Source organism: Bombus vancouverensis, unplaced genomic scaffold, assembly GCF_051014615.1.
Source record: "Bombus vancouverensis nearcticus unplaced genomic scaffold, iyBomVanc1_principal scaffold0028, whole genome shotgun sequence".
Lineage (NCBI taxonomy): Eukaryota > Metazoa > Arthropoda > Insecta > Hymenoptera > Apidae > Bombus > Bombus vancouverensis.
In genome coordinates, this window is record NW_027468919.1 from 76038 (window position 1) to 103230 (window position 27193).

Below are 27193 nucleotides of genomic sequence, written 5' to 3' on the forward strand. Positions count from 1 at the left end.
TGTAATTTGATTATTCATTTACATATTTTATTATATCATTATAAATTAAATTAAATTTTAAATATATAGTATAATTAAATTACATTTAATTTCCAATTAAAAAATTTAATATTAAATTAATATATTTAATTAATATAATTTATTATTTATTAACTTTTATAATATTAATAATTATTTTTTTATTAAATAAATTTTTATCAATATATAAAAAATTTAATATAGAAAAAAACTTACCTTATGAATGTGGATTTAATCCAATCACAAAAATAAATATTCCATTTTCATTACCATTTTATTTAATTTCATTAACATTTTTAATTTTTGATGTAGAAATTATTTTACTAATTCCTTTAATTTCATATATCAAAACATTAAATTTTTTATATTTATTTATTTTAATAATTTTTTTATTTTTAATATTAATTTTTTCTTTATTAATAGAATGATCATGTAATTATTTAAATTGAATATTTTAAACTATTCTAATTAAATATTTTAATATATAAGGATTTAAAAAATAAATCAATCTTTAAGTCGAAATTAAAAGTAAATTTTACTTCTTATATAAATTTAAATTTATATATGTAATATCGTGATGTAATATGTTCACAAAGAGTGGACAATAGAGATGTTAATCAGACAGAAAAGACGATTGTGGCTTAACTTGGACTATTCATACCAAACGTACAGAACACAGCGCAATCCACACTCTCTCGGCAACGCCACTCGCAACCTCCGTCTCCGCTCGACTCGCACTCGGCTTCTCGACTCGCACTCTCGTTCTCGACTCGCGCTCTGCTTTTCGACTGCCGGTTGTCGCATTCCATTGCCCTTTTCCTAGGCCCACCGCACACGTGTTCTGCAGACGCTCGTGGCCAGGGTCACGTAGGTCTTTTCCACGAAACTATGCACTTGAAAAGACCGATGACACATTGATGGGCCCGACGGCGCCTCGGCTCTCGCGACACTGTTCATAGTTCGTCCGATATTGCCCAGGCCTTTCGTCCACGATACTACATTCGGCCATCCTGCAATAACATCTGCCCTCAGATGTTGTCTTCTATCTCGCTGTCATCAGACGCGTCATCTTCGGCGTTCAGGACCCAAGGTTTCATAAAATCGAGGTGTGTGCGGGTCCTTCCTTCGGTACTGCTTCGCACGCTTTCTTCTTTTCTTGTAATTTCGCAGGCTCCCTTCTAGCTTACCTATGTTTCGTTGGGTTAGGCTACAGTCAAGGCAGTTGGACACCACGTGTTCGACCTTTTCGCGTAACCCCTTGAACCAGAAGTCCTTCTTGACCATAGCTTCTGTTTTGGTAACCTCGAAATGCCCACGCTCGTGCGCTTGCCTGACTACCTGAGCCCGCATCGCCTTCGATACTACTATTAGCACATCGTCCTCACACTCCTTATACAAAATATTGTTTCTTACTACCTGCCCATCGGCCTGACTGCACGTTGCGGCGTCCAAAATCCTACGGACTTCAGTGTCCTTGTTCTGTGCCCTTCTCAACCGTGCAATCAGCCCGTCTTCACTCTCCGTTACATACATAGTGCTCGGCAGGGGGTTCCTACTCGGAGCATCTACATGCTGCATACTTTTCCCCGGCCGATGACACACCTGATACTTAATCTCGCCTAGTAACAAGGCCCATCCAGCCACGCGCACACACAAATCTTTCTTTCTAACTACACCTATCGGACTCGCATACTCCGAGTCTGACGATTTGATGACACCCTCGTTTGTCCACGCTTCCATCAAATCATCTTCTTCCTTTCTTTCCGACGGCGCCAGTCTTCGCGGTCTTCGCGCTATCGGCTTGTCGCTTTTCAAAACTACTTTTTCGGTTATTCCGACGTCTCGCTTCTTCTCCGGCCTATACCCCCTAACGATATCGCGAATCGCTTCACGATAATGCGGTTCCCGTACGTGTGTCAGGTCTGTTTCGTCGGTCTGTTCTACCGCGTTTACCCTCAGTACATCCGGCGCGTCCTCGTGACCGTCGGTCTGATCGTCGAGTCGTAAAAATGTCACCTCGCCCCGTTTGACTCGCAACTCTACCTGGTCTAAAAAGTCGGTACCTAAGAGTAGGCTGTGTCTTGTCATTACCTTATTCGAGACAACATGCAGAGTGACAGTAAAGTCGTACCCGTCGACCGTCATTACCCTTATGAACTCGCCCCAAGTACTATTGCCAGCGGAACCAAAACCATCAAACTTAAGTTTGCAGTTTCCCAGAGGTGGTGATCCTAACCTCACATACTCATCCGCTCGTATGAACGTAAGGTTACTACCTGTATCCACTAATGCCACAAACCTACAATCATCTATCGCCACTTCCTTCACATACTTCCCCTTTTCGGATCTTGACACTACGCAAGTCTCTTTCGGTTGTGCCGTACACCTCGCTGCAATATGTCCAAATCCGCTGCACTTGAAACACCTAACACCTTCTCCCCTCTCCGGACACTTAACACTTAGATGATCCTCACTACCGCAAATGAAGCATCTTCTTTTCTTCATTGCATCCACAGATTGACTGGGCTTCCCGTTCTTCTGGGTTTTAGCCGACTTCACAATCGACTTTGCTCTGCGACTCTTCTGCTCTTCGTACATTACTAACCTCTTCCTCAACTCTTTGATTGACGTAGCGCCGTACAATACAGCCTTATTGTTCTCGTCGTCTATTATTCCATCCACTATGTATTCCACCTTTGCTTCCTCCTCCATGTCCACATGGCTGGCTATTTCGAGCATACGGTACATGTAAGCCAGACATGCTTCATCACTCTCCTTTTTTGTTTCTTCAAGTTTCTGATGAACTTGCCTACTGTTGACTTTCCTCGAAAATTCTTTCACTAGCCCCCTCTTCAACTCATGCCAAGTCCTGGCATGACACTCGAAGCTCGCAAATATTTTCGCTGATCCCTTCAGCAGCTTCCTTGCATAGACTGCCTTCTGCCCATCCGACCACATGCACGTATCAGCGACTTCCTCGAACGACTCGAACCATCGTTCGACATTTTCACCTCTGTTTCCACTAAACGACTCTAATGCATCTTCGACGTCTCTAAAACTCAGTGTCGAACCAACACATGCCCTTCGACAACATTCGTCACGGTCCTGATACACCCTTCGCGTATCTCTCTTGTATTCTCTTGCGTTTTTCTTGTCATCTTCATCCTCACTTTCGTCGTCGCTTTCCTCTTCCGACGATATGTCGTTACCATCCATGGCCGCTCGTAGCCGTGCGCGTAATTCTACTTTTCTTCCCGTCGTTTTTAAACCCAAACTAGCGAGGCGCTCCTTCAACTCCTTCGTATTCATTTTCTCAACATCCTCATCTTCGTTGCAATCACGCTCAGCTCTCTGTACACTTTCTAAATCTCGTTGACCGGTTAGCTCTTCACCGCCCGTCGATCCCTTACGATACGATTGTCCAGCCCTACACGCCCGATTCAGCCTTGCAATCAGCACTGACCTCGCACCCGATATAGGGAGGTTCATTCGCGCGAGCTTATTCCTCAGCTCCTCCAGCGTCGAACCCTCTTCACCCGACAATCGTTCGTCCTCGACGTTTGCCATTTTTCACACTGCACAAACTTAAACAGTCAACGATATCGTCTTTTACCGCACCGCGTACCGGTAAATTCACAACTAGCTCGAATAGCTCTGTTAAACCGTTTCGTTTTCTGTCTTGTCCAATCCCGGCTGAGCCCCCAAAAATTATGTAATATCGTGATGTAATATGTTCACAAAGAGTGGACAATAGAGATGTTAATCAGACAGAAAAGACGATTGTGGCTTAACTTGGACTATTCATACCAAACGTACAGAACACAGCGCAATCCACACTCTCTCGGCAACGCCACTCGCAACCTCCGTCTCCGCTCGACTCGCACTCGGCTTCTCGACTCGCACTCTCGTTCTCGACTCGCGCTCTGCTTTTCGACTGCCTGTTGTCGCATTCCATTGCCCTTTTCCTAGGCCCACCGCACACGTGTTCTGCAGACGCTCGTGGCCAGGGTCACGTAGGTCTTTTCCACGAAACTATGCACTTGAAAAGACCGATGACACATTGATGGGCCCGACGGCGCCTCGGCTCTCGCGACACTGTTCATAGTTCGTCCGATATTGCCCAGGCCTTTCGTCCACGATACTACATATATTAAATAAAATAAATTTTAAATTGAAGCCAAATTAGAGGCATTTTATTGTTAATAAAATAATTGAATTTAATATTCCAATTTATTAATATATATATATATATATATATATAAATATTATATAAAAGAAATTATTTTAAAAATTATACAAAATTTAAAATTTAATTTAATTTATATAGTTTAAATAAAACATTATACTTTCAATATAAAATTATTAATAAATAAAAAATTAATTGTAAACAGAAATAATTTAATAAAGCTTTTAACTTTAATAATTGATTTAAAATATCATTATTTCTTATAATTTATTATTAATAATAATATTTAAAATTTAAATTCATATATATATATGTTATTTAAAAATTAAAAAAAATTTCCCTAATATTTTCAATATTATGCTCTAATATAAGCTACTTAAATTCTATAAATAAACAAATTTTTTTTCTTTTTATTTAATATATGAATATAATTTAAATTAAATTAATATCATTAATATTAATATAAATATAAATGTAATAATAATAATAAAGAAATTTTAAATATAAAATTTATTTCTAATATATCACAAATATATCTTATAATTTTTCCTATAAATTTTTCTAATAAACCTTTCTCAAAATAAAATACATAATAAATTATTTTATTTATTAATTGTTTTATTATAAACTTATAAAAAAATTCTATTATAAAAAATCTTTTAATAAATATCTTACTTTTTTTTAAAAAAAATTAATATTTCATATTAATATTGAAAATATTGATCCTAGTAAAATTATTTTAAATACAAAATATTTATAAATACAAATTAAATTAATACTTAAATGATAAAAAAATAAATTAAAAATAAATTTTCTTAAAATTAATATTATTATTAAAATTATTGATATAACTCTAATTATAATATAATCTTCTCTTAAATATATTAAATTTATTATATAATTATTTATTATTATTATAAATATTAATTTTAATTATAAATATTAATATTAAATAAAATTAAATAATTAGAATAATAATTATTTCCTAAACCGCCAACTAAATTAACTCATTTTAATCAATTTATATTTATTAAAAAATTTAATCTCAATAAAAATATTAAATTTCTTAAAATATAAAAATTTATAAACTTAAATAAGATAATAATAACAATTACAATTGTAACGTCATTCATTTTTAAATTAAACTTATAATATTAATTTTTTGATGACCAAATTCATAATTTATTCTAACTAATAGTGATAGACCTATAACTCCTTCACATACAGAATAAATTAAATAAATTAAATAAATTCATCTATTAAAATCAATTAAAATTATATAAAATAAAATAATTGAAATTAAATATTCCAACCCAATTAAAAAATTTAAAAAATAAATATTATTATTTAATAAAATAACTAAAATTATTAAAACAAAATTCAAAATAATAAATTCTAAAATAAATTTAATATTAACCAACTTAAAAAAATTAAATTTCTTAATATAATATTAAATTTCAAAAAAATTTTATAAAAATATCTATAATTCCCAAAATTATTGTTTTTATTTAAACTATTTTTTGTTAAATTTATATATTAGTTATATAGTTTAATAAAAACATTAATTTTGTAAATTAAAAATTTAAAAATATTAATATAACTAATAAAATAATTTTAATATATTAAATTTATTACTATTAATGAAAACTCTTATAATTGTATTCTTCTTTATATTTGTAAATCTATTAAATTTTAATTATTACAGAAATAATAAAATTTATAATATTAAAAAATTATATTTAAATCCCAACTATTATATTCTTTTAATATTTATTATTTTCTTAATTACTATATTATTTATTATAACAAAAATTTGTTATATTAAAAATAAAAACTTACGAGCAAAAAATGAATAAAATAATTTCATCAATTTATAAAATTCATATATTAAATTGTTACGCCACGAGGCTTACCACAGGCTGTATTTTATAACCGTCGCTCGCGGTCCTACAACGTCGCAGACGGATCGTCGCGGCTGCCCGGCAAACAAACATTGTAGTGGCAAGCGCATGGTTCATTAAGGGGGTCGCCTTCCAGAAAAGACGAAAATAATCGAAGGGCGTGCAGTTCCTTCTGACGAGTCAAGCGTGACACTTCGACAAATCTGACGAGCAAACGAATTTATCTAGAGATTAAAGTCGAGCCAAAATTCTGTAACATCTTCATCATATTATTGTAAAATATATTGTTCTATGTTAACACTGTTAATACAGTGTTACATTCATTAAACCACCTCTGTTATCCTAAACGAAACAGGGGAACGACTATTTCGCGGCGTCGATTAACATAATCGTAGCGGGAACTTACAACTCTCGTTGACGTGCTATCTCGCGATCACGTCTCTCCGCGAACGGTCGTAACAATATGTTTGTTGTTTTATTTATGTAATATCGTTCGTCTTTGTTAATTATTTTTATCGGTGGGATGTGCTTTTTCATTTTAGTTATGCTTATAGTCTTGTTAGTAGAGGACACGGGTTTCCACCATTTAGCTATGGGCGTTGCCGTTCGTAACTTTCTTTTCCCCACTTGCCGCACTTTTTCTGAAACACTGGTTTACACGTCCGTTTAACTCGGCTGCGCGGAACTCGATTTATAACATTGAGAACATTTATATCGAAAATTCTTTCTCGCATTAAGCTTCTGTATTGATACAAAAGGCACGAATTAAGATATATGACTGTTCACAAGTATTAGAGCACTTGCTGATCTTATAGATTTTATAGAAAATGTAATACATGATTGATCAAGATTATTAAGAAAATGAAGTTTACTCCCATATGAGATTAACGATCCGAAATACACACTGTGTGAAAATGTACTAAAATACCTAATGTCCGTACCGTAAATACAACGAAAAACGTAACGTGTAGATTGCGGATGTTTATGAATGTAAAATTTGCGAAAAGCATATGAGATTTATACACATAAAATATACAAATATTGATATATGCACGAAAAATATGCGTATCTGCACAAAAAATATGTACAATTTGTGAGTAATATGTTCAATATTGATTTATTAACGTTATGTGAATTGATACAAAAGGATATTTAACAATTTCGTTTTAAACAAAAAATCTATTTATGACGACGCGCCAAAATTCGCATTACGATAAATTACGATAAATTGTAAATTACTTTTCCGTATCTGCAGCACTCAAATTGTACAAGGAATGTGTGCGTTTGAGGGCCCGACCTTTTGGTCGACCGCGCCATACCTGGAGTAAAAACACATACTGGCTTCGCATTTAGATGTTCGCGTTCGACTCTCTTCTACTTTCCAGCGCCTCTTGCCTTGGGAACGGCGCGCATAGATGGTCGGCGCGCGACTTGGAAAAACCCTCTCCTGCCCTCTCCTTGCGGATCATTGGACAAGTTAAACCTACCCTTTCGGGCGGCAGCTCGCTTAGCTGGCGCCACGCGATACCTGCCACCATATAGCTCGGTCCCAGCAGGTTGGCTCTCCAGCCGATTATTCCTGCTCGGCAACCATTTTGTAGGCTTACCGCTTGCACCGACGGTCACAGGTTTCCTCTCCAGCTCGCACGCTTCGTGCTTTTTTCTGCGCCCCGGTTCTTCGTTACTGTTGTTTTCTTGGTTCTATCTTGTTTATTGTTCTATCTTCGATCCAGTGTTCTGTTTGTTGTATCCGTTTATTTCTTCGTTGCGATTCTTTGATTGGTTGTTGTTGTTGTCTGTATAAACTTGAAATATAAATGCAATTTCCTTTTAAATACAGTAACGAGGTTTATTCAATTTCGATAACATTGTATTAGTAAGATATCGAAGCTAGCAACTTTTCGTTGAAGTTTATTTTATATTTCTTAAATTATTCGGGTAAAGATAACTCCACACTGACGGCCTATTGTCCACAGACAGATGTCGTAGTAATCGGCGGACAATGTCTGTCAGTGAAACTTAAGGCGCGTACGGGCAGACTACAGGCGTCTGTAGACATTGCCTGCCGACAACACATGCCAAAACATGTATATAAACTGCCTGCAAGCTACGTCGCTTGTCCACTAGAAGTTTGCCGGGTATCACTGCGTATCGATGAGTCGAAGATGCCTTGGAGATGCAACACACGGATCGTTTAAATCTACCTGTAATCCAATCAAGCTAGCCTAAAAAAAAGACAAATTCAACATTAAATTGTATCGGACATTTTGCTACAACGCTCAACTGATAGAAATCATGCTCAGGAACAAATATATGTCTTTGCTAACTTTCTAAATATATGTAGACGACGTTTTAAATTGCTAGTAGTTGAAACAAACAATATGATATATTTTTGAGTGATCTATAAGGATTTACAGGCCCACTGGGAAATCTTATTAGTGTTCTCTTGCACTATGTATTAAAGCGCATCAACACCGATAGAAGCACTGTACACGCGATATCGTCGCGTCGTGTCTCCTGAAAATCGCCGATAAGTCGCTCGAAACTTTACTGGAAACATTTCTCCATGTTCTACTGACAATCACATAGCATGTGTCATTGCTGGAATTTGATAAATTTGGTTGAGAACACGAAAGAATTTTCCGTTTACAGTAAAACAAGGGACTATCGAGTTGGAACAATTCGTGTTTGAAAATAGCGTTCTATGCTAAAATAGCGGTGGAAATTATACTACATGTAAAAGTGAGTCATAAAAACAAATACAATTTTCTTATTTTCTATCTTTTTTACTTTTATCGCAAGTTTGATTTCTATACATATAACTGTTTTCAATTTAAGGAGGAACTTATTTTCTTAAGGGCTTTTCATACAAATTTGAAAAATAACTGTTGTTTTTGATCCCTTATCTCTATCTTTATCCTTCTATTTTTGTGAGACTGTATCGGTTATTTATTCTTAATTTTTACAATCCGAAGTCTAATTTATGTGCCGTATTAATTTTCTGTGAATAATTTAGAGATATGTGAAATCTTGCTATATATATATATATATACTGTTTGGTACCTATTAGAAGTGCGTTCGATCTAGCGTGGAAAATTCTTAATTTTAATAAAATAGTTTCAAATTGCTAAGGCTGGGGCAAACTAAGAAGTTTCTGGAATATACAGGGTAGTAAGTCGCTTCGCAGATATGTGTACATCGGGACAATATGTTACATATGTAATCCCTTACACAGTTTCATATTATCTTGTAAAATAATCATTCTTCTTTTAATATCAGTTGGTTTTTGTATTTTTATTTCATTTATCTCATAGATTATAATTCCTTTAGGAAATTTTTGCAAAAATTTTCGCGCGTATTCCAAGTTGGCCCGTTGACTAGTTGGCAAAAAGAATTCCGCCGGCAGACGTATGCCGGTGCCGTAAATCATTTCGGCCGCCGTTGCGTTTAGGTCCTCCTTTATCGCGGTTCTTATACGTAATAAGACGATCGGGAGAATTCCGACCCAGTTGCTCGTGTCGTGGCATTTGATCGCCGCCTTTAATTGTCTGTGTAGGCGTTCTACCATCCCGTTAGACGCTGGATGGTAGGCCGTTGTACGCAAATGTTTGACGCCGAGCAACCGGCATAATTCCTCGAATAAACGCGATTCGAATTGACGTCCTTGATCAGTCGTAATTTTCAAGGGTACGCCGAAACGAGATATCCAGTTAGAAAGGAGGGCCGAAGCCACGGTTGACGCTTCCATATCGGCGATAGGTATGGCTTCAGGCCAACGCGAAAAACGATCGATACACGTAAGGCAATAACGGTATCCTTGCGAATATTGCATTGTGATGATATCTACGTGTATATGCTCGAACCGGCCCGCTAGCGTTCCGAACGTTCCGACGGGCGAGGATACGTGTCTGGTGACTTTGTTGCGCTGACACGGTATGCATTGTCGTGTCCACGTTCGGCAATCTTTATTTACCGACGGCCAGACGAAGCGCGTCGCTACCAATTTTCGCGTAGCTCGCATCCCCGGGTGGGAAAGTCCATGTAGCGCTTGGAATACGGTGCGGCGTAACGGTTCCGGTACGTACGGTCGCACGGTCTCGGTTTTAATATCGCAGTATAACTCGACGTTGTGATCGGGAAATCGTACTTTTCTCAGCTGCAACGCGCTCGAGCCAGCGTTGATAATTTTGCGTAGCTCGCTATCCTTTTCTTGCGCTGCAGCTAGCGTATGGTGATCTATTGGTTTTCCGATCGCTTCGATGCGAGATAGAGTATCGGCTACGTTATTTTCTACCCCTTTTATGTGACGGATATCCGTCGTAAACTGTCCGACGTAGTCCAGATGTCGAAACTGTCTCGGCGAACACTTATCGAGGTTCTACAAACATTGTGGCCTTTTTCCTACTTAGTTCGGTAATTTTCAATTTTAAGGTGTTGAACAATTTCGTTTCGTTGTAATTTAAGATTTGTTAACGAGCACTTTTCACAAACTGACCGCTGTTACTTGTCTTTGGATCGTTGTTTTGTGAATACGGCGAATGTAGGAATAAGAAAGAAGAGAAGCAATTGAGATACAACGAGATACCTTACAGATTTTATATCTAGACAAATAAAGTCAAAAGAAATATAATTTAACCAGTGTCTGGATCCATTTGGACTAGTCAGCAAATAACGGAAGTTGTTTAACTTAGTGTCATAAGAAGCCAAGGTATCTCTAAACGACGGATTTAGTATCAACATTCATTGTAACTTCAAAGAATTGTGTCGGACTTAGGCATGGTCTTCTGTGCAGTTGACCGAACGTTGCGCATTTCCAGAGTTTAGCTATCGTCCAATATCATTTTGATCGTGAGATTCTCAAAGATCCAATTAAATCGTTTTATAACAATGAAATAAAAAATATGAAAACTTCGTTTTTCTTATTTTGGCAATTTATGAGTAATTGCGTTATCGCTGGAGCAGACAAAGAAAACACCGGAAACTACTTGCAGTGATCAGTTCCGCGAAGTAGTGGGGATAACTCGTATCCGCTTAAAATTTGAAGAGACAAATTTTCGACTCTCTGAGCGACGTTTATTTCGTCAGGACTATCAATTGTCGTTTGAACGTTGTGTTTCGATCGTTCGCGGAGAGACGCGATCGCGAGATAGCACGTCAACGAGAGTTGTAAGTTCCCGTTACGATTAAATAATCGACGCCACGAACTGATCGATTCCCTTATTTCGATTAGGATAATAAGGGTAGTTCAATGAATTCCACAGAATTAACACAAATAAATTAACGTTTATTTTAACAAATTATCAACTAGGAAGACATAAAGAGAACAACAAAAAGAAATGTAACTGCGTTTTGCTTGATAAGTAATGCGCGATATAAGAGATGTGTTGACGGTTCGGCTTCTCGAAAAGTTCTGCACGCCTTTCGATTTTTTCCGTTTTTTCTGGAAGGCGACCCCCACTACGTTCGGATCACGCCACATTCTTTTACGCGAGGTAAAATAACGGCCACGAATCGACGTTTCTGGAGGTCGCCCTGCTTAATGAACCATGCGCTTGCCACTACAATGTTTGTTTGCCGGGCAGCCGCGACGATCCGTCTGCGACATTATAGTGCCGCGATCGACAGTTAAGAATATGATCTATGGTAAGCCGCATGGCGTAACACGTTGCATTAATTTCTCTAATGTAATTTCGCGTACCTTTAACTGTAACTCAGTTCTTTCGGTACTTAACGAGAGAGCCGAAAATTTCGTCGTTTTAAAGTTTGACGATCTCGATAATTGTTAATTGTGTAATTTCGTGCTCCTGATAAGGATCGATAACTTACAATTAATATGCATAAAAATAATTACAAATATTGTTAAATATGCCCGCCTTGATATTCAGTACATTTATTATTTCTTCGTAACATGTTTTTAAAGACGCTTAATAATATCTCTTCACTTATTTGTGACACTCGCCTTTCGATATTCTCCTCAGCGGTTTCGATTTGTACACATCAGTCTCTAACATCCCACAGAGAAAGAAGATTATTCTATTCTCTCCGTTTATTACGCCCCAGGGCTTACTATAGGCCGTGTTCCTAACCGTCGCAAACAGATCGTCTTACATGACCGTCGAGATATACACAAAGTAGCGATAAACGCATAGTTGTCGTCAAGCAGCGAGTTCCAGAAACATCTATTCGCCTTCGGTGCGTTATTTTATCCGCATAAAGAAACTGGTATACGTGATCATAGGCGCGAACGGTGGCGTGATCCGAGCGTAGTGGGGGTCGTCTTCCAGAGAAGACAACGAAAAGGATCGAAGAGTAATCGGTCCCTTCTGAAGAGTCAAACGTTATAAATTGCTTAGTCTAACGAATTCATTGAGAGATATCGCAATGTCGGGTTGAATTCCTATAACATATCAACTGTATTTATTGCTAAATAATTTGTGACGTTTTTATTATTACATTCATTATTTTTAAATATACAAGCTATATTAACCTGTTAATACAGTGTTAAATTCATTGAACCACCCCTATTATCGTAACAGAAATCAGGGGATCGATCAGTTCGTGGCGTCGGTTATCTAATTGCAACGGGAATTTGCTACTCCCGTTGACGTGCTTTCTCGCGATCGCGTCTCTCCGCGAATGCTCGAATAAACACGGATTGCTTTTTAACTAAACGTATTCATACCCTGTTTTCTCAAAATCGAAAGCTTAAAACATCCGTTCTTACTGATGTTATTTCAATTATATTTATATCGCGTTATTTCAATTATCTAATATATTTTTTACTTTTTTCATGTAAAATCATCATTTTACCAATTGTATCATAATTATTAGGAAGCTCTGTTAGAATTTAATCTTGGAATTAAGATTAATAATCTGTGGAAGACACAATGTTTGTGTTGAAACAATATAATGTGATATTTATTAAACAATTATTACAGGAATTATAAGTGTGTGTGTTCTGGAATGTAGACAGTTGGCTAGTTATTCACAGACTGACTGGCTTAGTGACCCATGGCCCTTGAAAAGGTTTTGAACCCCACTCTCTATGCAGTAATGAGTGTGACCTGTGTGGGTGTCTGTGTGGCGTCACATGTGCCACAGAACCTTCTAGTAGCTTCTCGACGTGCCCATCGGGAATGTTCCATCCATATTCCTACGCTTCTTCCGCCGAATTCTCGAAAGAGCATGCACGTGCTAGCCGCCGTGGTACATCTCACGAACGCACGCTAATGAGGATATCGCTGAACAACGAAGGAAAGAATCCGTTCGATCAATCACCTCATCTGTATGCGATTAATATCGTTGTATTCCAACAAACTCTGAACAATAACTTAAACACGAAACTGTAATTTGTGTCTTTATAATTTGCAACGTTGTTAAAATTTTGTATTTCCCTTTGCAAATGCAAATAATTTAAATGAAAAAATACATGGTTTTTAAATCGCTTCTCTTATATTCGTAATAATAATTTCGTTCTACAGTGAATGCATTTATTATTCAACGACGTGATTTTCGGTTGTTTATTGGAAAGTTATAATGCTGCTGATCTATAGAATTAGTACTGACTGTTATAGTAATATGCACAGCGAGTCATTTGTAATAAATTGTAATTACTTGTAATGTATATCGATTGTAATTACTTGTAAACCACTCAATTCATAAATGCATACATATGTGGCGGCACTCGACAGCACAAATACGACAACTCGACACTAACTAATACCAGACAACGGCAGCGCAGTGGTTAGCGCCTCAAGTTACGAACGTTCGGGATCTGGGTTCTTAAATCCCGGCGACCGTAGTCCGATTTTTCTTCCACGATTCTTAAATGAAAAGAAAATACAGCGGTACCCTAGCAGCGACATCTACAGCCAGCGGTAGATCTTTCTTCATCGCCCCGCGATGCTCGCCGCCGCGAGCTATCTCTCTAGTAAGGAGAACCATAGCACTATCTTCTAGGGCATCGTCAAAGGCACGCGGACTACTTCACTGGTCGTAACTGTTTTATTCTTGTTTGACATATCGTTAGCGCGCCCGGAATCACGATCATTGAAATCTCATTAGCTCGATCACGTCGGGGTCACTTACACCTCACATATTTCAAATAAAATCTGCATAATTCTGAAGGAAACACAACTACATTTGGGTTATCTTGTTTTCACAGAAACCTGAGAATTGCTCAGAGTATTTTAATAAAATATTCAACTACTTTAAAACGCAAAAAATAGTTTATTGTATGGAATATATAGGGTGGTTCACGCAATTGTTTCGGCATAATTGGAAAATTCGAAATGTGTAGCTTTAAAAATATTGCAGAGGAAAAATCGGATTCGTCGAGGACAACCTTCGTTCAGAAAGTAAGGGAAATTGGCATTGCTGCTAATTGGTCAATTTATATATCGGTGGTTAGAAAAGGATGCTAGCCGCTCTCGAGAGAAAGTCTCTAGTGGGAGACGTCGTTCGTTAAAAAATAGGCGTTTCGACTGTTCGCGGAGAGACGCGATCGCGAGATAGCACGTCAACGAGAGTTGTAAGTTCCCGTTACGATTAAATAATCGACGCCACGAACTGATCGATCCCCTTATTTCGATTATGATAATAAGGGTAGTTCAATGAAATTCCACAGAATTAACACAAATAAATTAATGTTTATTTCAACAACTTATTAACTAGAAAGATATAAAAGAAACAAAAAAAATGTAACTGCGTTTTGATTGATAAGTAAAGCGCGACGTATCAGATGTGTTGACGGTTTGACTTCTCGAAAAGTTCTGAACGCCTTTCGATTTTTTTTCGTTTTTTCTGGAAGGCGACCCCCACTACGTTCGGATCACGTCACATTCTTTTACGCGAGGTAAAATAACGGCCACGATTCGACGTTTCTGGAAGTCGCCCTGCTTAATGAACCACGCGCTTGCCACTACAATGTTTGTTTGCCGGGCAGACGCGACGATCCGTCTGCAACATTATAGTGGCGCGATCGACAGTTAAGAATATGACCTATGGTAAGCCGTATGGCGTAACAATAGGTTTCCCCTATCTTCCCGTAGTTGGGACAAAGACTGTTTGTCTGTTTGAAGGACTTTAGTTTCCTAAGAATTCTGCCGAATATCAATGGTCCGCCTGGCTTGGCGCGCAGGCTCTATTACAATGTTTGGGAACCCATCGTGACATATGGTGCGCCTGTGTGGGCTGATGCAATGAACTATGAGAAGAACAGGAAGATTATAAAAAGGACCCAACGTACTGCCCTGTGCATTACATTTACAGCCTACCGCACTGTATCTCATGCGGTGCTTTGTGTATTGACCGGCAACATACCGATCAACATTAAAGCTAGGATGTTGAAAGAATCATACGAGAGAATGAAGATTTATAAGAGCTTAGCTGTTGAAGGTGAAGTGATCGATAGATACATCATGTTAAAAGAAGAACTGGATGACATAAGGAAGAAAGCCCTAATGGAGTGACAAGCGGAATAGGGCAATTACAAAGAGGACAACTTTACTAGGAAGTTGATAGGTAATGCGTCTATATTCGCCAAGAAAAGGAGAGACATCGATTACTTTACGATGCAAATGTTAATGGGGCATGGTATCTTCAACAGCTACAGAAAGAGGATCGGTAAGGGGGTCGACACTAAGTGTAGGGATTGTGGTGACCCGAACGACGATGCAGAACACGTCCCGTTCGTGTGTCCTAAATGGACCTAATGAACATAACGATCGAACTCGAGAATTTCCTGGGTCTCAGGATAAGTGTGGACAACTTGGTGGACACCGTGGTTACCAAGGACGAATACTGGACAAAGCTCAAAGCGTTCTGCAAATCGATAATAAATTACAGAAGAGAAATGGAAATGGCTATGGGGTCAGCGAACAGGAGGAGCGGTACCAGCATGCAACGTTAAATATTCGGAGACGCGGTTAATGACAACCCTGATGAATGCTGATCGGCTATGCCGGGGTTGTCCGTGTCTAATCAAATAAAGGATCGAGGGGTTTTTAGGGCGTATGGCGATGTCACCTGCCGAGTCCTACATAACCCAGAGACGCGGATCTCTCTGGGTACGCGTAATAGCATTTTTCCCTTTTCACGCAAAAAAACCGGTTCATCTAACAAATTTTTGTTTCATGACGACGGTGTCCTCGAGATAAGGACTCATGGTAACTACAACTGCCGTACATTCTCTACTATTCTCCTCGATAGGAACATGAAGAGATCCGTTCCTTTTTTCAACTACGATCGGATTTGCAAAGTCGGATTAAGACTGATCAATCACTTTGTCTTGCCGCATTTCTATATCTACTTTAAACACCTCCGGGTGTCTATTACAATCTTTTTTCTCTACTTTACGAATAGAAGCATTTCCGTCCTTTATGTTTAATTCGACGGTATTCAGGAAGTATGTGCCAATTATGAACGAGTGTTGCATCAAGGTATGTGAAACTTCATGTATCGTTACAACGTACGACTCATCATCTATCACAATATTCGTCGAAAATTCTTCGAGTGTACAATTTCTTCCGGACCCGATACCAATTTTCACATACTGATTCGCTCTCATTAAAGTTAGTTCGCTACCGGTATCTATTAGCGCGCTCAATTCGAAATTTCCGATCTTAAAATCTTTACCACGCTTCGTCTGCAACGATTGCCACGTGCTAGAAACAACTTTATGGGACTCGCTCAGGTTGTCGCATTTCGATACGATGTGTCCGTCGTACTCTCTACACTTAAAGCACTTGGGTCCTCTCGACCTATTCGGGCACTCTGCACACTCATATTCTTCGTCGCCGCAATTGTAACATCTCGTCTTCTTCATATCTCCAGATTGACTGGGCTTCCTGCTCCTTTCAATTTTGGCTAGCTTCACAATCAATTTTGCTCTGCGATAATTCTGTTCCTCGTATATGATTAATCTCTTCCTCAATTCTTTAATGGATGTAGTACACTTATTGTTTTCTTCATCTACTATTCCTTCTACAATATGCTCCACTTTCGCCTCCTCTTCCATATAAACATGGCTGGCAATTTCAAGCATGCGGTACAATTTATATTCTAGAGAAAAATGGCGCGCCCGGGCGAATAGATGGCGTTAAACGCAATGATCCCAATTGAACTGAAAAGTCGTTATGTATTAAGGGACTTGTATGTAGAGGGTGGTTAATCGAGAGATTTATTAGACGAGATTGCCCGTTGTAGAAACCGTCAAGTATATTTTAAAATGATTAAATAAATAAGAACAGATAATGTTCGCAAAGACGCTCGTATTAACGGATTCGCTAAGACAGTGTATAACCGCTCGCTCATAACTCGTTAGTAACTGATCAATACTCGGTAGATAGTCGGTAGAGTCATAGGACGTGGCGGATCGAGAGCGACTCATGTTGTTGTGCCCTGGAACACGGACATCGCCTTGACGCACGAAACATATCGATAGGTAAACTCCGGACAAAACAAAGTCACCGTTATGGGCAATCGTCGATCTAAGATGAATTCAAATTTTCCGACCTCCCCCCTCCCCCAGTATAAATAAATGGACGTGATCGCGAGTTTGTATATACCGAGTACCTACGAATTATCGATCAATATCTACGAGTTATTATCCGAGTCATCCGAGTCATAGTTATCGAGTTTTTCGCAAGCGACCATACCCTAGCTTCGCGAATACATTTGTACGAGCGTCTCTCGACGGTATTTATATTTATTCGTATTTATTTTATTTATTCTAAATATATTTGAGGCGTTGCAGCAGCAATTTCTCGTATTCTCTAAATTATTGATCCTCACACGATCCACTACATGATCGATAACTCTTTACGATTGCGTCCGTTTAAACTAGTACAGTATAAACTGGTCGGAGGAGAATCGGAAAATTCAAATTCGTCTTCGTTCGACAGTTGCACGTAGCGGCAACATAGTTTTGTCCGGAGTTTATTTATTGCTACATTATGTATGTCCTAACGATATTGATACTCCGAGGCAAAAAAACAACATAATTTGAATTGTCCTCTAGCTCATGTACCGCTACATGTACTTTCAAGGAGCAAAACTGGCACAGTCCCGCTTGTGACGCGAAACGGAGATTATCGTTTCCCTTCCTTTAACGCATTTTGCCATGGAAAGACACGAATTTCTGTGACTTGTTTTATCTCTGTTATAAAAGTTGATATTTACAATTCTGTAGTTTTTATGCAAACGTAAAAGGTAAGTAAATATTAATAAATATTATAATAATATAATATAGTACTGTATAATAATATTAATAAATGCTTCGCTATTTACTTGTTTTATTTCCATTAAAGTATATTGTATTTTTCATTAGAGTACTTTCACTTTTATTTGGTGTAATAATAAACATATACGTTAATATTCATTGACATTAGTGTAATTGTAAGCTTCGCTGTAAATTTAATAAAATTGATAAGAACGGTATTGTTAACAGTGTATATATTTGTAATTAAACTAGATTTTATTCTCAACGTTACTTCATTATTTTATTATTGTTTCATATAAATATTTTTTTTGAAAAATAATTTACATATGCTTCTAAGTTAAGTGTTTGTATTAATTGTTACATATGTCATAATTTCAACCACAATATTAAATTATGGTATGTATTATTAAAAAGTATAGTTTAATGTATATATTAAATACTTATGTAGTATCGTTGAGCTGTGCTCAGCGCTGTAGAGGTCGCTGTTGGGTACGGTCGCTCTTTTCCTCATTTTTTGTACCGTGGAAGAAAAATCGGACTCCTACGTTCGTAACCTAAGGCGCTAACCACTTCGTCGTCCGACACTAGTTAGTGTCGAGTGGTGCTATTTAACTATCGAGTGCCACCACAGGCCCTTCTTTCCACGATACTACACTTATAAAGAATTTATTTGTAGATTTATCGGTTGTCGGAATATCGGTACTACATCAAAGAATCGGATTAAAGCACTAATTACCAAAGATATATTGAATATACGTTGCTTGGGTGTTAAAAAATCTGTTAACGACCATTTTGGAGATACTTTGCTCAAACACCACAACCTGGCCCTTCAACTTCAACTACGCCGAAAGTTTTGAAGAGCCGAGCAAAAAGAGAGGGTTGAAGGAAAGCTGCAATTAATATTAAAAAACAACAGTCAATGTCACTTGTTGCAAAATTACGAAGGCCATTAATTCGTGACGATGACAGTAATGTAAATGTTTGTATCATATTATGATGAAATTTAATATCTTTAATCTTACCCCGAATCTCATGTTACTGATCAATACTAACCTTTATATATAGTACCTAATAATGCTTGATATCGGTTAATTAATATGTTGAAATCTAATCGCTTAATGTATGTACATTGTGCATATAAATTCTATTATAACGTAATTAAATATATCCTACATTTTTAGAGGAAACGTGAAAACCGATCTAAAAAAAGGAAAAGTGCTAGAAGTAGCTCAGAAGAAGAAATAACACAAAGCCCTACAAAACATAGTAAATGAGAAAAGTGTTTTAAGCGAAACAATTTCAAGGAAGATCGCGGGTACTTCACAGACACATTTACAGGATCATCTTTCTATAAGAGAAGATGCAATACAGCCAGAAAAGTGTTCAATGACAACAAGAAATAGTAATAGAAAGAGAACTTTTTCACAGAGTGAAAACACGAAGATGCATCAGCTAAAAGAAGAAGATGAGTCATTCCCTGAAGTGAAAAAGTTTCAAGCAAATATTCAGAAACAAGAAATTAAAAAGCGGCAAAACAGATCTATGACATTGTGTTTCGATCGCGGAGAGACGCGATCGCGAGGAAGCACGCCAACGGGAGTCGTAAATTCCCGTCACGATTAGATAATCGACGCCACGAAATGATCGATCCCCTATTTCGATTAGGATAATAGAGGTGGTTAATTGAATATGACACTGATGTAACAAGGTGTGAATGACAGTTTATTCCAACAACTTTGTGAAGAAGACAGTTACGCTGGTGCATATGTATAAGATAAGTGACTGACTGATCTTCGGGTGTAGACCCGGTCGAAGGATGTTGTATGTTTGAAGGTTGAAGAATCAGTGATGTTCGGTGACGATGCTGTAGCGGAGGAAAGCTAAGGATGCGTGTGTCTAGCGCACGGGACCATCGGATTTGTTGTTAATTGGTTAAACGAAGGTTGGTGGACTAGGAAGGGTCTTAGCTGCTCTCGATAGAAAGTTGTTATTAGGAAGCATCGTACGTGGGAAAACCCAACTTTCCCTTGTCAAGCCGTGGTAGACAATAATCTTTAGAAATGATTCAGAAAACAGATGTTTGTTGGGTCTGAAGGACCTTAGCAAGCAAATTAGTGGGATTTATGACGGGTGCTTAAGGTTATTGAGGGTACGCCGTAAGAATGAGCGGACATCTGGGGCCTGTCTGGCCAGCGGTGTATGGCCGGGTCCAGGTAGAGTGTTGCACGACGCAACATATTGAGTGAAGATGAAATACAACCATCTTCGGAGGAAGAGAGAATGCTCTATTCGATCCATTTGAACAGGCAGGCACGGACACTTCAAAACTTGTTCAACTAGGATAACTAGAACGAAAACACGATAACAAAACACTAGAACTATTGCATGAACAAAAGCTTTGAAAAATGCAAACATTGCAGAGGAAGCGATTGCATATAAATCCGCTGCGTTAAATGTGCAGGTACACACCCCACTGACCAGTGCACTAAATCACCGGAAACCCCAACGAAGTGCATCCACTGTCAAGGTGACCATTCTGCTAACTACAAAGGCCGCTCAGCCTACAAAACCTTATGTATAAATAAATATCCCAAGCTTAGAGCCAAAGAGACAACCAATCAAATACCCAGTCTTCCGAAATTCACTACTACTTCAATCTCCTATACTACTCCCAAGCAGTACAAGGAAATCAAAATAATCCAAATAACCACAGGGACCATTCTCAAAATAATGTCTCCAATTCATAAAACACAGACAACGTCTCTAGTGTCACAGTGGCCCCGGGAATTCAGCAATAGGATAATCATATCTCACATACCTTAGCCATCGAAACAGTAACTAAGCAGTAACAGGATCCCTATGTGACCGGCATCCAACGATAACCCCTCCACAGGAGCCAACCCCTTGATATAAAAAAACCTCCCAAGTCAGTACTCGACATTCTATTCTGTTCTGTTATAACATTCTGTATCGTTACTTTGTCAGTTTCTAATAAATTTTGTAATAACGATCATAATTGAAATACGAATCTCTCACCTTACGTGCGGAATGTGAAATAATCCCGAATCAACGTGACATTAGACTCGAAAAGTTAATAGAAAAACAATCTGAACAAATAAATAATTTGCAATCACTATTAACACTCACCATGGATAAATTAATACGCCCCGACGCAAAATAAAATCAAGACGCATAGCTCTTTGGAATGCCAAGGGGCTAGCTTAATACAAATTCGAACTAGAACTCTTCCTAAAGCAACAGCAAGTCGACGTAATGCTCGTATCTGAAACCCACTTCACCGACAAAAACTATCTGAAAATAAATGGTTATAACTTCTACCATACCCAACATCCTAGCGGAAAGGTCCACGGCGGCACCGGAATCATTATCAAATCCAGCATTAAGCACTACGAACTTCCATCATTCCAGAAAGACTACCTCCAAGCAACAAACGTAGCAATAGAAGACTACCATGGTACAATCACCACTTCAGCAGTATACTGCCCTCCCAGACACTCCATCGCCAAAGAAGATTTTGATAACTTTCTTGACACTCTGGGCAATAGATTCATAGCTGGAGGAGACTATAATGCCAAACTTACCCAATGGGGCAGAGGTCACAGTAACAGGCAAAAATCTCTTAAACAGCATAATCACCAACAATCTCAACTACTTCACCACATATGAACCCACACACTGACCCACTGACACTAACAAAATACCTGACTTACTTGACTTCTTCATAACTAAAAATATCTCGCCAAAATATGTCCAAATCAACTCCTCGGCTGATCTCTCTTCTGACCATTCGCCCGTGATAGCAACAGTCAGTTCAACAAGTATCGAGAATACACATAATGGCTTTATTCATAACCAACTCACCAACTGGCAGCTCTTTAGAGAAGTCTTTAATGACTCAACTTTAACCCTTATTTCACTAAAAACTAATGAAGATATCGAAGCAGTCACGAAATACTTAAACACGAGCATAATAAACGCTATCCGCTCCTCCACACCTACTAAGACTTCTATCAGCAAACGTGAATATCCCCATTACATATTTAAAAAAATAGCAGAAAAACGTAGACTAAGAGGAGTATGGTAGTCCCATAGAACACCAGATGACAAACGCAAACTAAACAACGCAACTAGAAAGCCAATCACAATCATCAAAAATTATAAAAACGACTGTTTTCATAAATATCTCGCCAATTTGTCCCCCACAGCTGACTCCAACTACTCACTATGGAGGGCTTCCAGGAAACTCACGCGCTTCCCGCAAATAATCCCATCAATCCGCTATCCGCAAGGTGGATGGGCGTGTAGCCCTATAGGTAAAGCCAACCTGTTTGCTAAATACTTGTCTAAAGTATTTAAACCCCATTCCTCCAAAGCTGCCGCAGACATTACTGAACACCTGCACTCTCCCTTCTAAATGTCTCCTCCTATTGAACCCTTCACTTCTGCAGAGATTATAGAATCAACCAGTCGCCTAAACCCCAAGAAAGCAGCGGGGCATGACCTAATAGGCAATAGAGCAATCAATGAACTTCTCATAAAAGGGATTGCACTCGTCACATCGATTTTTAACGCAATTCTTCGCCTTGAATATTTTCCTAAGGCCTGGAAAATTTCACTGATTACTCTCATCCCTAAACTCGGAAAACCAATATATGAAACTCTGCTCCTATCGCCCAATTAGTCTTTTACCTATCCTGTCAAAACTATTCGAGAAAATGCTAACGAATAGACTCCTTCCACTCTTGGGGGATTTGAAAATACTCCCAGATCATCAATTCGGTTTTCGGAAACAGCATTCAACAGTAGAGCAAATCCATCGCATAACACACATTATCAACCAATCCCTTGAAAAGAAAAAATATTGCTCAGCGATATTCCTAAACATTCAACAGGCATTCGACAAAGTATGACACAAAGTACTACTATACAAACTTAAAAAAGTCCTATCACACACCAACTACTCCATCTTAAAGTCCTACCTAACCAATAGGCAACTCATGGTTAAATACTTAGACGTCACTTCCACAACGTTCCCAATGGAATCTAGCACACTCCGAGGTAGTGTCCTCGGACGCCTGCTGTTCTCCATCTACACTGCCGATTTACCAACATCAACAGAGATAACAATAGCAACATTTGCTGACGACACAGCGCTACTAGCTTCCCACGCTGTTACGTCGCATGGAACAGCTGTACTCCAGCCGACGCTACCTGGCAGCCAGCGGCCCTCAATAAACTCAAGGACCCACCATAGACCGTCAACTTTGGCTTCATTGTTTCCACATGTTTGCCAGTCAAACTGTTTGTCTAGAAGTATTTTCAGTTTATTTTCGGGTTTCGGAAAAGTCCTTGAGTTTATTAGGCTCTTAGAAATCACGGAGAAAGCGTGTAGTCACCGAGTGGGAATACCGAACACATGTTTATCGAAAAGGACTGGTTTTCCCCAGGAACGAAGTCACCCCCCGATCCACGTTGGTGGGAGACTACCTCATATCCTTTTTCATTAGCATGACTCATAACCAATCGGCATCGCGGATGGTTACCCTCACTTCCTTGACGAAAAGTGTGAACAACGAATCCGCGTTCTTCGTTCAAAGGGCACACCCACGCCAAGCTTTCCTCCGGAAAAACATAAGAGGGAATAGTCAGTCAAGCAATTCGAGCCTCTCAGGTGGGTCATTACATCAACTCAATACTGTAGAAGCAATTCAGAAAAATATGACAAGGAAGGGATGTGTGTTGAATAATAGATAATAAAACTTCATTTACCTTAAAAACTGTTCTTTTTAATAATATTAGCCCGAAACTTTTTAAATGTAAATGCATACAGAATTTGATTTTATGCTAAAAGTATCTGTACATGCTCAATCCGCCTTGCGATAGCATACGTATCTAACAGGGGATTCGTAATATATTTGACACATATTATCTTTACACGGGAAAATCCATGTCGAAGGAGCAAAAATATCCTGCAAAATTGAGACTGAAAACATATTTTACGGAATATACCGGAAATTATTACGTTTAGAAAAATAGTTTAAACGTAGCAATTGTCTACAAGCAAGGAATTCAGCTAAACATTTTTAATCTATAATTTAATTTTATCTGTAAATTTTCTTTAATACTAGAAATTCGCGTCTTTTTGTTAACTTTTATTGCAAAATGTTGTTCGATGCTCTGGAAAATTGAGAAACTTCAAAGAAATGTATAAAATATGGATAAATGGAAATTTTTATTTTTGATATTATAACAAAAATAACTGCATTTGTTATTATTGTACTATACTTGAAATAAATTCAGCCACTTTCAACATAAAAGTAAATTGTTTGTAATATGAAAAATACACAACATCAGACAGATATTAAGAAACACACTATGTAACTTCAATTTATATATCATGTTCATAACATATAACAATATTTCCAAAATATTATATCATAATAGAAATGTAATTATATTCTTTCCAGCCATCTTACTCAAGATCCAGTTTTCGGTTTTTGGTCGTGGACCTTTGCCCTATCGAAGCTAGTAGAATTTGGCGACACAGCCTTCATTGTGTTACGAAAGCGACCGTTGATTTTTCTACATTGGTACCATCACGTAACAGTCCTTCTCTATACCTGGTTCTCTTATGCAGAGGCCACAGGAAATGGCAAGTGGTTTGGCTTGGTAAACTCTTTCGTTCATGCCTGGATGTACTCCTATTATGCTCTGAAAGCAATGCGGTTCAATATACCAAAATGGGTCGCCATGTTTGTTACTACGCTACAGCTATCACAAATGGTTGTGGGTTGCATTTTAACTGCATCAGCTTACTACTATGTACACAGTGCCCAAGTTGAATGTCACGTTACGCCTTTGAACATCAAACTTGCTATGCTGATGTACCTCAGCTATTTCATTTTATTTGCCAGATTCTTCCAGCAGGCTTATTTATCTAACAAACACATAAAAAAAATTGGAAAGAAGGATTAGCCCAATAGATCTGCAAGTTATAACAAGCTGAAGTTTATGTAGAGCAGGTGAAAAATTTTTTAAATCTTTTTTACGGATGCTTTTCAGTGACATATCTTAAGAAAAACTTTATCAAAATCTCATGTGATGGATATGGACGTCAAGAAATAATTTGATGAATATAGTTCTTTCAAGCCTTTGTGAAGGCAAAGTTGTAAAGATTGATTGTGAATGAATGAAAATGGAGAAATAGAATTAAAGTAAATCTCGCACACTAAATCAGAAATAAATTTTTAATATCTTAACGATATTATCGTTAACTATAGTACGAATGAATTAATAAATCTCGTCCTGGAAACACATATATCCCTAATCTGTTTACTTATGAAACGATTTCCAAGAAATTTTTTGGTCTCTTTTATTTGTAATGTTTCCTTCTTCCGATAACGTGACAAAACCTTACTGGAACAAGAACGGAAGCGATATAATATTTGAAAATGTAATGTGTAAATATTCGGGTAATATTAACGTATCTAATATTGAATCATTTAATAGTAAAAAAAATATTAAACACAGATTCGCCGGCAAATCTGATATACTTTTATAATAATGAATTATAGGGTTGACATATTTATTGTCATACGTATAAAACTATGAAACTATATATATTGAAAGAAGCCATAGAATACATAACAATTTGTATGAATAAAGTACGAGTGATATTAAAAAATGGATCATGCATTAGTTCAAAAACTTTATCGAGCCTTAGAATATTTTCTGCTATTTTTAAGTGTCAATATTGATTATTATCTTGTTTAGTATGTAGGGAACGCCTCTCAAACGTTTTTCTATTTTCATTCGAACTGCCTATGTACGTATATATGTATGTATATTATACCGCCGTTTTCTGGTGGTATTACATATTCTAATGGTGTAAGAAAATACTTATACTCATTGTTTTGTAAAATACACACTACCGGTGAAGAATTGATAACCTTCCCATTGCGTCTATATTATATCATCTACTAGTTTTATTATGAATTTAAGAGTTATTATTACAAAAATTAAAGAAATGATAAAATTTTTGCAAACAGTGCTTTCGTTTTAGTTTGTTACAATATTTTAAAAAGCAGCCTTATGAAACTTCAGAATCGAGGAAAAAATATTCGTCAGTGTGACGATAAGCTTTAATTAAGGCTTTAATTAAGGACGGATTTCTTCCGGTACCCCCGCGCCATACGCGGCTACGTCTGTTAAAACTCGAATCACATGGGCGATATCCATAGCCGCACTAGTTCCAATATATGTATGCCATGTTTGTGTTGACACATATACCACAGCGTTAATATCATGGACAGCACTGCTTCTATTTTTCAACAAGCAAGTTTCAAGTATTGCATTGCGTCTGATGCACCTGTCAGTAATAAAGTAGACGAAACATCCTGCATGCCACAGCTATCGAAATAATAACAAAACAGCAACTGAATAGCCGCCTCTGATATACATCGGACGATAACCTCTCCAAAGGGACTAAAACCTCCATATAAAAACCCTCCTACATTAGCGCTCAACACATTATTCTGTTAATTATTCTGTAACACTTTGAACCGTCACTCCGTTGGATTTATACAATAAAATTTCCATCATCTTATACGAAGTTCAATTCCTCCACGTTATTCGTGAAACGTACGAATATATTTACTGCGACGCGAGGAGAGGAGATCACCAGCGATCTATTGGTTTCATGATTTCTTCTGTCTTCGACGTGACACACGCATTTGACTGGCTTGGAAGCTGTTTTGCGATCCGACCATTGCAGCCGAATTAGTAACTATTAATTTTTATTAAATACTTTTATTTTAAGATTTAATTTTTACCCAATAAAAATTATTA

The 27193-nt window shown here is 37.6% G+C and overlaps 1 pseudogene; it reads left to right on the forward strand.

The window, feature by feature from the left end:
• Window positions 1-26951, forward strand: part of LOC117162209 (very long chain fatty acid elongase 6 pseudogene) — an 82984-nt pseudogene extending 56033 nt beyond the window's left edge.
• The last annotated feature ends 242 nt before the right edge of the window (window positions 26952-27193 follow it).